The sequence below is a fragment of the Morus notabilis genome, unplaced genomic scaffold (genome assembly GCF_000414095.1).
Source record: "Morus notabilis unplaced genomic scaffold, ASM41409v2 Scaffold298, whole genome shotgun sequence".
NCBI lineage: Eukaryota > Viridiplantae > Streptophyta > Magnoliopsida > Rosales > Moraceae > Morus > Morus notabilis.
The window spans coordinates 232,309-245,565 of NW_010359398.1; the positions used below are offsets into that span (position 1 = coordinate 232,309).

A 13,257-nucleotide genomic window follows, 5' to 3' on the forward strand; every position below is an offset into this window, starting at 1 on the left:
CCGCCGCCGCTGTTGTTTCCTTCTTGTTGGCGGTGGTGAAAATCAGTGGTAGTGGCGGTCTTCGTTGACCTTAGGGTGTGATTGGCTTTCAATGAGGCTTCAATCTCCATGAAATTCTTCATTTTTTATTGGCTTTATGATCTGAGGGCAAGAAATTTTCTTTCTATAATGCAAGTTATCTCTTCCTTTCCCACAAAATAATATATATATATATATATATATATATATATATATATATGAGCTTCCATAGCCCATACTGACAGAATTTGAGGATACATGATAATGCTCACAAAATGACAAAATTATTCTCCTTTGCATAATTTGGATAGGTCATCTCCAATTTGGTGTTGCGTAGGGTTAACAACAGGCATTTTCCCTATATTCTTAGATTTATTTATTTTATTTATTTCCAAATAACCTTTTGTTTTTAAAAACTACACTAGGATATCATTGCACATTCAAAATATCATATACGGATTAATCATTAGATAACATAACATATCTACAATTCTTTGGTTGTTTTTATTTTTTGTTTTTTGAATTTTTAATGGGGAGTTTCAAAATTAGGCCATATGTGTTACAATCTATATTTTGTTCTTTTCACTTTTTAATATAGTGATTCTGATTGACTACTTATGAACAATATAAACGTTTCTGTTTTTATGCATGTACTTTATGATGATACATGCACTGGGCTCTGATCAGTTTAATATTCTGCTTATTGATGGAAATGCAGCCTAGAAAGCTTTATCTGAACCCAATATAATTATATTTTGCTTTTCTGCTTTAAATAGAAATGTAAATGTTGTTTTGTTTGTGTTAGGCTTCTTCAGGTAATATCTTAGTTTTGGTGTTCCAATATCTATTTCATTTGATTAATTTGGACCCACTACCTACATTTATATTAATTTATATGTATTGATTTGCACTAGGCTATGATCAGTTTGTTATTGTGCTAATTAGCAAAAATGCAGCCTAGAAAGCTTTATCTGAACCCAATGTGATTAGATTTTTGCTTTTATGCTCTAAATGTACGTATTAATTTCTTTGTGCTAATGTTGTTCAAGTAATATTTTAGTTTTGGTGTGCCAATATCTATATCATTTGATTAATCTGGACCCTACTTACAATTTTATTAATCTTTATGTATTGATTTGTTAAAAATATTTTTCAAGTAATATTTTGGTCTGCATATCTTGTTAGTTTAACATGTGGTTCTTTCAAGTGTCACTCAATTGTCCTAGTTTTGTAATTTAGAGAGGTATGTTTTGTTGGTTTTGCCTTGTGATGGAACGAATGTACTTTGTTGGAAGCAGTTACTATGGATTTCATCATGAGCCGTGCTTTCCTTTTTTGTTCCTTCCCCATCTTCTCCATCATCATTTTCACCACTCACTCACTCAATTGCTCTCTCTCTCTCTCTCTCTCTCTCTCTGTCTCTCACTCACTCACTCGCTCGCTCCCTTGCTCGCTCTCTCTCTCTCTCTCTCTCTCTCACTCTCTCTCAGTCAATCGCTCTCTCTCTCACTCAATCGCTCTCTCTCTCTCTCTCTCTCTCTCCCTCTCCCTCTCTCTCTCCCTCTCCCTCTCCCTCTCCCTCTCTCCCCTTAATGAAAATTTTGTGGTTGGAGTGCTAGTGCCCATATTTAGCTATGAGATCTGAGGGCTTTCTAAATTACTTTTATCCGACAAATGTTTTGTTCTAACTTCTTTTTTTATTTTGTTTATTTTGTACTAAATTTAATTTTCTTGTGATATTTGTCGAGTATAATGTACTAATGTAGTTTAAGAAAAAGATTATGCAATTCTATTATCATTTGTGTACAATATTATTAAGTATAGTTCTGTTTGCATGTGTATTGTATTTCATTTTGCCTCATTGATTGTTTAGCTAATGTACCATGTGACCCATTTCTTGCAATTTAAACTACAAAATAAGTGCAACCTTTGTCAATTAATTTCTGCGTACAAATATTTAGAGAAATTGGTATTTCATTCTTGCCCGATGATGGAAAAACATATAATTGGGTAGTGCTTTGAGCTTCATTTTTAAGCCTCCATCTCTTCATCCCCCACACCTTCACTCCCATTACTTTCAGGGTCTACCCAACTGGGCCACTCTTGTTGTGGTTGTGGTTGCTGTTCTTGTTCTTGTTGTTATTATTGTTATTATTATTATTATTATTATAATATTGTGCCAATGATGATGATGATTTGTTGTTGGTGGTGAAAGTCAGCGGTAAGTGTGGTCTTTGTTGACCTTGAGGTTGTGATTGGCTTTCAATGAAGTTTCAATTTTTTAGGAAAATCTGAGCTATAAGGCTGTGATATGAGGGCAAAATGTTTTCTTCGTTTTCATTTTAATTTTTTTTTCCTTGAATTTAGACCATCTTAACTTTGGGGTTGCCTAGGTAGTGTGCAGTTGGCATGATTGGAAATATTTTGGAGATTATCATTAAATGTTTCGAATTATTAGCAATAAGATTTGCTTTAAGTTTTGGCCACTTTACTTGAGCTTAAGTTTATTTTAAGAGTTTGATAAAATTGAGATAATCTTGGGGAGTGAAAACGTGCGCAAAGCTATGTTGTATGTAAGTGCTTTGTTGTATGTTTATTCTTTGATTTGTATATGGTATCAGTTTCAGTGGATTTTCATCGCTTTTCGGTCTTTATATATTATAAATAAGATTATTTAAGTAATTTCATACAGAAAATTGGATAGAAGGAGAATGATTTTATTATTGTTATTAAATTTTATGGAGGAGGTTTTTGAGTGTTTAATCCATGGAAGGCTTGTAGAAACCCTTTGAGCGTTGAAGGCGTGAAATGGTGTATTTCATTTAATTTTTCTGGAGCTTTTTCAATTATATTTTGAATCTTTGCTTTAAATATATTATTTATATTTTGTTGCTTTTGCCCTGTGATGGAACAAATACTTTGTTGGAAGCAGTTACCATGGATTTTCATAATGAGCCGTGCTTTACATTTTTTACTCCTCCGTCATCTTCATCATCATCATCATCATCTCTCTCTCTCCATATATATATATATATATATATATCCATATGGTAGAAGATGTGAAGATCTTAATGAAAATTCTGTGGTTGTACTGCTAGTGACCAGATTTAGCTATGAGATCTGAGGGCATTTTAAATGACTTTCATTTGTCAAATTTTTTGTTTACTTTTAAATGTGTTGCTTTAGTATTAAATTTGGTCGTATGAATTATTTGTAAACCATATCTTATTGATGAGGGTACATGACAAGTGACAAGAGTAATGAAAAAATTCACCGAGTGGCAAGCTGATTATAATTTGTTTCATTTGATTTAGCTGCACCCACTTCGATTTGAACTTGCATTCCCGTTTTATTTGACGTGTATGGTTTGTTGCTTTTGCCATGTGATGGAAAGATATACTTTGTTCCTTTTAGAAAAAAAGAAAGGTATACTTTGTTGGAAGCAGGTACCACTGTTATTCGTAATGTGCCATGCTTTACATTTTTTGTTCCATCATCGTCGTCATCCTCCTCACTCTCACTCTTTGTGTGTGTGTGTTAGGAACCTGATTCTCACAGCTCAATATTCACACAGAAGAACAAGAATAGAAGGTAATCTGAGTAGTTTTATTGATCATTACTAACACTAGCTCATAGAATTTTACAACCAACTAAGAAAAACGTAAAGAAAGTTTAGGATAGACTGGAGTATTCGAGGACTTCGGAGAACTCCTAACTTTGATGGTATTCGAGAGACTACCAGCTCTCCCTAATTTCAATCTCCCAAAACTTTCAAAATCCAAGTCTACCCTAGTGAGCTACTAAGCCCTTTATTTATACTAATTCCAACTAACTCTATCAGCCCACTAACCAAACAAGTTCCCAAGTCATTAACGAATCCTAACAGTAGCCCCGCCCCAAAGAAACACCTTGTCCTCAAGGTGTTAAGTAATCGCAGCTGTGTGACTCCACTTCCAATCTTGATGAGCTTGGATCTTGGAATGTTGAATGGAATGATTCGTATAGAACTTGTTTCAAATGTTCTTGTTAACTTTATTTTTTCAACTTCACACTTCTGTTTGGAGTTGAAATTTTGAACCACTTTAAAGGCAGTGAAACCATGAAGCTCAGCCTCAAAATCATCCTTGTAGTAATGGAAGACCTTGTTGGTCAGCTCAAACAATTCATTTATAACAAAAACCTTCCTCCCACAAGCGTTATCTTGCTACAGTGCATGTTCCACCATGCCAGATAAAGCTGCCTTGTTTGTTAGAACATCAACAATGGAGGGCAGCTGCAAGTGTACACTCTTCATTCCTTTGTCAACATCCCTAGAATTGCTGCAAACAGAATCAAATTCATCTTTTAAAATACAAGAATGAACTCAACTGTTAACTTCTTTCACTGGTGCAACAAAATCCGACTCTATAGTAACATCCTTGGAAAATTTTGATATCATTGACATCTTGTTTCCCATATCTTGATGCCCCTCATTACTAGCAACAGATTGAAAACCAACTTAATTTTCAATGCCTTGGTCCACCTTGCCATCAAAATTATTCATAGTCAAGTCTTGTTGAACATCCATTTGATTTGAAACATATGTTGTTTGAGCTGGAAGCAACTTGCTTGAACTGCCTATCACTTGCTCTTTATCGACTTCCAATTTTGTAATGACAACTCTCTCTAAAACCGAACTTGAAATCTCTTTCCCAGGTTTGGCAAGTACCTTGAATTGTCGTCTATAGTCAGTCATAATATCCTTTTGACATTTCACGGAGAAACTCTTATGTAAGGCCTCATCGGATGACAATCTAAAAGGCTTAAGTAGATGAGTCTTTAATTCATTCCAACTGTAGAACGGGCAACGAGCATCCTACCATTGATATCAAGCCAAAGCATCACCTTTCATAGCCATTTTAACAACATGAATTGACTCGAAACCCTTGGATTGATTCGGACTCCAAATCGAGAAGGCCCAACTCGCTTTCTCAAATCAGATTGTAAAACCCAATCTCCCTCACCCAACTCCAAATCGCCCAGACCCAGCCCCGGTCATGCCAAAACTTGAAAATCTAGTCCATATTTGGCTCTAATCTTGCTGTAAGTTCGAGGCCCAACCCAAACATCACCGGAATCAGTCTCAATCACATCAAAATTGCAAAATCCAGACCTAGGGCCGCCGGAATTTCAGGACCCAACCCTAATTTCGTCAGAATCCGCCCAAATCGGCCCGAACTCACTTGACCCAGTCCGAATTCAGCCGGAATTAGCCTCAGACGCACCGGAATGGCGACACCCTGTCCAAATCTTGCCGGAATCACCTTCGAACGCACCATGATCACGCAACCCAGCCCCATCTATGCTCGATCCCGTCGTGAATTTGCTGCCATTCACTTCAGATCTAGTTGATCTAGCTCCGGGTCACGAAAAATCGCTCCAAACAGTTCGCATCTCCACCTGTGTCCCACGTGGCGTGAATCGCTCATCTCAAGTTGCATCTCTGGCGTCGTTCGTCGGTGTTGGATTTGCAGGCCAGTTCGCATCAGCCAAGGGTCGTCGTTCTTCTCAGATCTGAACGTCTCAGCACCATATCGCAACAAATGGCTCCAATATTCGTCAATCTTGCGCGATTTCAGATATGGCCGTCTTCCCTTTGTCGCCGCTCGCCGGCGCAGTTCGTACGGTCGATGGTCGGCGGCTCTGGTTCTCGAAACCCCACGATTCCAGACTCTTCTCACCTGTTTTTTTTGTAATATTTTTTATCCACAGTTTTTTCCCGAGAATCGATTGCTCTAATACCAAATTGTTAGGAACCTGACTCTCATAGCTTAATATTCACACAAAAGAACAATAATAGAAGGCAATCAGAGTAATTTTATTGATCATCACCAACACTAGCTCATAGAATTTTACAACCAAATTAAGAAAAACGTAAAGAAAGCTTAGGATAGGCTGGAGTATTTGAGGACTCCGGAGAACTCGTAACTTTGATGGTATTCGACAGACCACCAGCTCTCTCTAATCTCAGTCTCCGACAACTCTCAAAATCAAAGCCTACCCTAGTGAGCTACTAAACCCTTTATTTATACTAATTCCTACCCAAACAAATTCCCAAGTCATTAGTGTGTGTGTGTGTCCTCTGTCTGTGTGTGTTTAGGCGGTAGGAGATGCGAAGAGGCGGTTAATGAAATTTCTTTGGTTGTACTGTGTCATACTCTTAGTATGTGGTTCCTAACAATGTGTGTGTGTCCTTTGTGTGTGTCTTTCTTTAGGTGGTGGAAGATGCGAAGAGGCGGTTAATGAAATTTCTTTGGTTGTATTGTGTCATACCCTTACTTAGGAACGTTTATACTAGAAGGGGTAAGGGTGGCAAGAAAGGAAGAGTTCGGGGCCAAGGAGTAATTTTGGAAAGTGGCTAGAAGGGTGATGTGGCTAAAATAAGTGGGAATCAGGGTATGTAGGGAACGAAAGCTTAGGGGAGAGGGTTAGACAAGAATTTACTGGTTTTCTCTGGTTTCTCCACCGACGGTGGCTGTGAGTTCTTTAGTACTCGAAATCTCCGGGTTTATATTATTTTCAGTTGTCTAGTGTAAACCTTGTTGCTAGTTGATTCAATAAAAGCTTCCCTGATTCCTTTCAATTCGTTGTGCATTTGTGTGTGTGTGTGCGTGTTTGTGTAGTTTGGCTGTGATTTACCAGGTTCCTTACATACTGCTAGTGACCAGATTAAGCTATGACATCTGGGGGCTTTCCCTTTTCTATTAACCCCCTTTTGTTTGGTCATAACTTGTGATTTTCTTAATTGATGATTGTGGGTTTGCATTAACTCTTCCGAATGATAAAGAATAGAGAGATAAAAATGGCATTTCACTCTTTGCCCAATAATGTGGAATCATGATTTTGGCATTTCACTCTTTGCCCAATAACTTATGATTTTCTTAATTGATGATTGTGGGTTTCACTACCACGCCTTTGCATATCTTTATGAATTAAGGAATTTACTGATGCTTAAGTATGAGGCTTCTACTAATTCTTTATATTGTAGTTAAGGTTTATCAAAAGGAAAAGGCGAAAAGCCCAGGTGAATGTAGAGCTCGTTTGGTTTATAGATTTGAACATAAAATTTAAATTGTGAGAGAAAATACTGTAACAAAAAGGTTTGAACGAGAGAATGCATGGATATATATATAATCTATGGCCCCGTTCACCTCGCTGATTTGAGTTTAGAATTTGAGTTGAGATGTGATTTTATGTGAGTTTTTTACTGTAGCAAAAAAGTTAGATGTGATTGTTTGTGAGAGTTTTTTACTGTAGAAAAACTCGAATTCTAAACTCGAATTAGCGAAGTGAACGCCTATATGATGGAATACTTAGACTCTGTTTGGTCGAAGGATTCGTTCTCTGATTCGAATCATGGTTCATGGTTCGCTATAGTATTTTCTCTCACAAAAAACACACGTAAATCGAAAATGATTTTAATCTCATAGTTCTAATCTATGAACCAAACGGGCTCTTACTATGCTGTAGTTTTGCATTGATCGGTAACTAACTATACTAATGGGGGTTTTAACTTGTTCTCTTATGTCATTAGGTTTATGTTTAAGGCGTGTTCTCATACCATTTCCATCTTTGGTTGCAATCTTGGACAGCAGTTGCCGACTCTCACCAGCTAATAATCTCTTTTTTTTTTTTTTTTTTTTTTTTTTTTTTTTTTTTTTTTTTGGGGGGGGGGGGGGGGGGGTTGTCAAAATGGTGAATCTCGGAATTTTTTGTTGTTGAATGGGAGACATGAGTGTAAGACAGATGGATGAGACAACGTGTGTAAACGTTTGAGAAAAAGACTCAAAAAGAAGATGAATTTGAGAATCAAAGAATGAATTCTTTGTATTGAATTCTATTACTACTGAAATTATTCTTAAATAGTTTGTTCTAACTAACTAATTTTCTTACAATAGCTAATCAAAGTATTACATTTATACAAAAAAATAAATCAAAGTTACACGTGTAATTCTATGAGAGACTAGGAAACAAATCTAACAAATTAAAAACAACGATCTGCACAATCTAATTGCAAATGGATGAGACGTGAGTTTTTCAGATTATCTAGAAGCCAACAAAGGAAGCAAAAGGAAAAGAGGAAAAGTCCATTTCATAGTTTTCAAACACACACCAAAGAAACTGAACATGTAATGAGAATAATTTAGGCCTCGTTCGTTTTACAAGTTCTAATCACAATTTAAGTTTTTGTTAGTGTTTTTTTTTTTTTATAAAAATTTAAAAATTCATATACTGTCTCCTCATTCACCTATGCCTGCTTCATTCTCCTCTTTGTGGAAGAATTTTTTTTTTTGGGAGGAAAGCAGGGCAAAGTCTGCTGAAACAAAACGAGAAATAATACCATCAGGAAGCTCATTAAATCAGAGCTGGTCATAGACAAAAGTAAAGCAAGACAGGCAAGCTGGTGAGAAACCCTGTTGGTAATTGTAGAAGCACAAGAAAAAGTGATAACTGGAAACATCTCTTATAAGACAAAAATGTCTAAAATTATAGTGCCTTCAACAGCATTATATCAGCCACGTCTAAGATCCATTCGTTAATTTGCTATAACAAGTCAAATGTTAAATGGAATGAGTTTGGTATAGATAGGTCATATAATCGTTCATTATTCACTTTTTAACCTATGATTGTGGTTCAACAATCTAGCAAGATAGATATCGTTTTCTCCCATGTGTCTGTTTGGATGCTAAGAAAGGGTAGCTTGCTTTTTTTTTTTTTTTTTTTTTTTTTTTTTTTTTGTTTTTTTTTTTTTTTTTTTTTTTTTTTTTTTTTTTTGGTAGGAGCTAGAAAATGTTAAGTTATTGATCACGGAGTGTTAAGATATGGCGATTTATCTCATTAGTTGCCTAGCCAGTGATCGTGGGATAAATAACCCTAGGCAATTTTTTATTTGTTTTTTGTTTTTTTTTTTTTTAATTTCTTCCTGATATATGTTGATTCTGTAGTTACACATGAGAATATTTGTGTTATATCACACGTCTCTTGTACGTATCGCAAAAATACGGGGCCCAAAACGAATTGAATGTGCTAGTTTCCCTTGTATATGCTTGTTTCTCTCTCTCAAGGTTTTTTTTTTTCCCTAATAAATAATAGGGCTTAATACTATTTAGCAAATGCAAAATGTGGCCTATTACTCTAGTTAAAAGAGTTGCTAAATACAGACTCTAATACAATACAGATTATTGTTTAGACACTAGTTTATTCTTATTGACATGTGTCATCTTTCTTTCCTTAAATAAATCTACTTAATAAAAAGTCACTTCTTTTGAAACTATTTACAGGAGTGCCACCGCTTAAAATCCTATTTTCTTTTTCAGATACAAAACCGTTTGTGGGGTAAAACTCATTTTCTTCTCTCTCCTTTGGCGCTGCTGTCAAAAATGCTCGTAGAGGAGGAACACCGACGTTAACAACAGATCCTGCCGTTTTTGCTTCATCTATTTTTGGTTGAAACTCTGCAATTCTGTGCTTTTAGTTCTATCATCTATGGCATTTCTATATCGATATTAAGAACTCAAAAATTGAAGAGTTCAACAAACAAAGAAGAAAAAAAAAAAAAAAAAAAAAAAAAAAAAAAAAAAAAAGGAAAGAAAAGCGCAGAGACTGCAGTTCATAATGAACTCAGATAAATGGAAGATTTAGTTTGGGTGTTCATTAACCCATGGAAATCAAAAACCATTTGAAATGAATTAGAGAGTTAAAGAAAAATGATCGTCGTTAATGACGACTATCATTCCTTGGTCTCTTTTTCCATTTTTCTTAAGGAATCTTTTTTCTTTGTTGAGTTCGTAGAAGATGATGTTTGATTATGGGTTTTCAATACAAAATCATTTTACTGAAAAAAAGGAAAAAAAAAAAAAAAGAGATAATGAAAGTAAATGTTATGGATTCAATTTGGGGGAGGGACCCCAATCATTTGCATATGCTATTGTGATTCGTTTGGCCATTAGGTACAGAAGAAGAATGGGTTTTTAAGTGATGTCACTTTTGTAAATAAGTTCAACAGAAGTGACTTTTATTATTAAGTGAATTTGTTTGAGAAAGATAAGATTGCGCATGTCACAAACATGGGTCCGTTTAGTTCGCTGATTCGAGTTTTTAATTCGAGTTGAGATGTGATTTTATGTTAGAGTTTTTTACTGTAGCAAAAAAGTTAGATGTGATTATTTGTGAGAGTTTTTTACTGTAGCAAAACTCAAATTCTAAACTCGAATCAGCGAAATGAACGGGACCATAGACTAACATCTAAAAAAGAGTATGCAATAAAATCTGTATTTAGCACTCATCTCCAATATGTAGTGTTGCACTGCCACATGAGATAGTTTGTTTACTCGTCACTATTTTAATTAGTTAAGTTCATAAACTGCCATAACAATGCATCTATACACGTAACCATTTGGTTGTTAAACATAATTGATTAGGAACAAAAAACATGTGATTGTTAAATATTATGATTACAGCTCATGAGTCATGAGATGACATCGAAAAGCTTATATAACGATTGGAGGATTTGTTACATCATATTTATCTCTGCCTCTTTACGACTTCATTAAAAAAATAATAAAAAAAAAACAGGTGATTAGTTTATATATATATAAAAAAAATGATAAGATAAGTTTAGCTAGTATAGATGCCCAATTACAGTAATATAGCAATATGTGGCGCCACACCCTTGCGTGACGTAATTCGCAGAACATTGTTATTTTATATTATATGTTTGGTTTGTAATCATGTTCTAGTTTTTAATTAATTAATTAATTTAAAACATATAGAACTTGTGGTGTGCATCCAAATATGGAATTATGACGTATGAATTGGGATGATTTGTTTCACAATTATGTCAATCTCAATGGAATAATTTTCTTAGAAAATGGGGATTAGTTTTTTAGTGATTGAAAATGCTAATTTATGTGACATCATAGCCGTGCATAAATACTGCTGGTAAAGTTGGCTTTCGGTGACACCACAAATATATGTATCAGATAAGGCGTTAAGCATGGCAACCAATTGAAAATCATGACAAGCCATTGCTTGTCCGTAAACATTTATGCATGCATAATTCTAGAGTATGCAGCTTTATGTAGTCGTCACAATGACTAGATTATGGAGAATTCCGAGTCATCTTTGTGGCAAATTTTCTATTCGATATTGATTTGTGTACCTCTAACTGGATGTTATTACACATTATATATTCGTTTTGAAAATTCTTAAAAGTGACACCACTGATGTTAAGCACTATTAATAAAAAACATACCCACTTTTTATTAGTAGATAATAGTTAACCTGCTGATGCAATGTTTATTCATTTTTATGTGTACATAAAACGCACAAAATATGAGTTTACATATTTGGCCTTCGGGACCATCGTAAGGCCAACTGAGATGAAGTTGCTATTTTAGGGACCATGTTCGATATTCAAGGAATATTTACACAATATTAGGGGCCACCATCGAATTAAATTTCGAGTTCTTTATCTGTTTTATTTGTGGTTTATCGTACATGTAATTTGTCTTTCTCATGCATGCTTACATCTCATAACAGATGTAATGAAATATGCCGTTTTCATATACTTCTCTGGCCCTATATATGACACATATAATTTGTCTTTCGAATCCAAGCGTATGTAATGCAGACAAATTACTCAAACATGTACTTTCTCTTGCCTATTACGCAATATGTATAATGCGGATCATGACTAATATACCACTAGCTATATAATTAATTGTATAGTTTGCTAAATTATAATATATATTTTTTCCTAATCTTTTTTGACCTACTTTTTGAGATCCCACTTACGTATATTGCTAATTAGTAAATAATTTGCATATATAAATCGGCACAGGGTCGTTGTTATAAAGGTCGCCATTTTCACCAAACTGGTGGGTGGTAAATACGTGGACGACAATTAGCAATTGGAACTTGTTTCTTTGGTTGGATTGTGTATACAGCACTCGAATAACGTGATTCTCAAGTAATTTTTACTTTTTAATGTCATCTGGAATAATATTTGACGTTCCTGACCCAACAATACTTGACATATTTTCTTCTTTTGGTCAAGTTGGTGTGTGTTAACCAAATTAACATTCTTTTTGGCCCGGCAAACAAACCGACCAGTATTTGTATCACCACCAATTATTAAAAGGCTTTGAAAGACCCACCAAGTTCAGTTTATGCACCTACCTTTTAATGCATTTAACAAAATATTGTGTAAAAATGGTAGATCTGATTCCTTTTTAAGGGGATAATATATTGCACCTACCAATTTTGACTCGCACGACTCAAAACAACAGGTAAACCATGACTTTGATAAACAATCGATTTCTATCCATAAATTCCTATGGCTTTTAGTTGTTTGAGTATATTGTTCACTGATAATATTATTTCAGGTTTTTAGTACATTTGTCTTTTAAATTTGTCATGGTTTAAACTTTAATTTTGACAATCAATTCTCTGTGCTTACGTAACTGTTACAATTAACCTCATTTAGGTAATGACTGTTAAATTAATGACGGAAATAGACATGTGCTAGTCACATGTGGGGTTCTAAATAGACAAAATCGGTTTTTTAGATGCCGTAATTATTAAATAAAGGGAAAATTTCATTTTGATATCCTCTGTTGTATCAAAATTTGAGTTTAGTACCTTCTGTTTTTGAAAATTTTATGTCAGTACCTCGACCTTTTAAAAGATCTTTTTTCCGTACTTTGGAGCCATTTTTTACGACACAAAAAGAAAAATTACTCTTATTGTAAAATTCATCTGTTGACTAGAATTTTAAAGAAAACAAATTTTAAAAATTATTATACTTGTAGAGCATAATCTTTTTTTAAAATTCATTTCTTCAAAATTTTTTTTTCCTTTAAAATTCTAGTCAACAGATAAATTTTTATAATAAGGGTAATTTTATCTTTTCGTATCCCAAAAATAACTTTGAGGCACTAAAAAAAATTTCTAAAAAATTGAGATACCAACGTGAAATTTTCAAAAATAATAAATATCAAACTCAAATTTTAATATAACAAAAGAAGATACTAAAATGAAATTTATCCTTAAGATAAAATTTTAATAAGATACCTAGACTAATATCAGACATTGATCTCTAAATCTTTTAATCTCAACCATCCATCCGAAACCATATCAGCCAAACTCCACAAAAATTAATTTTTCAAAAAAAAAAAAAAAAAAAAAAAAAAAAAAAAA

The 13,257-nt window shown here is 34.3% G+C and overlaps 1 long non-coding RNA gene, 1 other non-coding gene and 1 pseudogene across 2 annotated transcripts in view; all 3 read left to right on the forward strand.

Annotated features, from left to right (window-relative positions):
• LOC112090843 overlaps positions 1–7,674 on the forward strand; it is a 34,278-nt gene extending 26,604 nt beyond the window's left edge. The window contains exon 3 of the long non-coding RNA XR_002901838.1: positions 7,592–7,674. This is a non-coding gene — a long non-coding RNA (uncharacterized LOC112090843). The remainder of the gene's footprint in view (positions 1–7,591) is intronic.
• On the forward strand, positions 672–758 carry LOC112090846. Its single transcript, XR_002901845.1, has one exon. It is a non-coding gene; the product is annotated as a small nucleolar RNA snoR118 (small nucleolar RNA).
• LOC112090849 lies at positions 914–996 on the forward strand (annotated as a pseudogene).
• Positions 7,675–13,257: the final 5,583 nt, after the last annotated feature.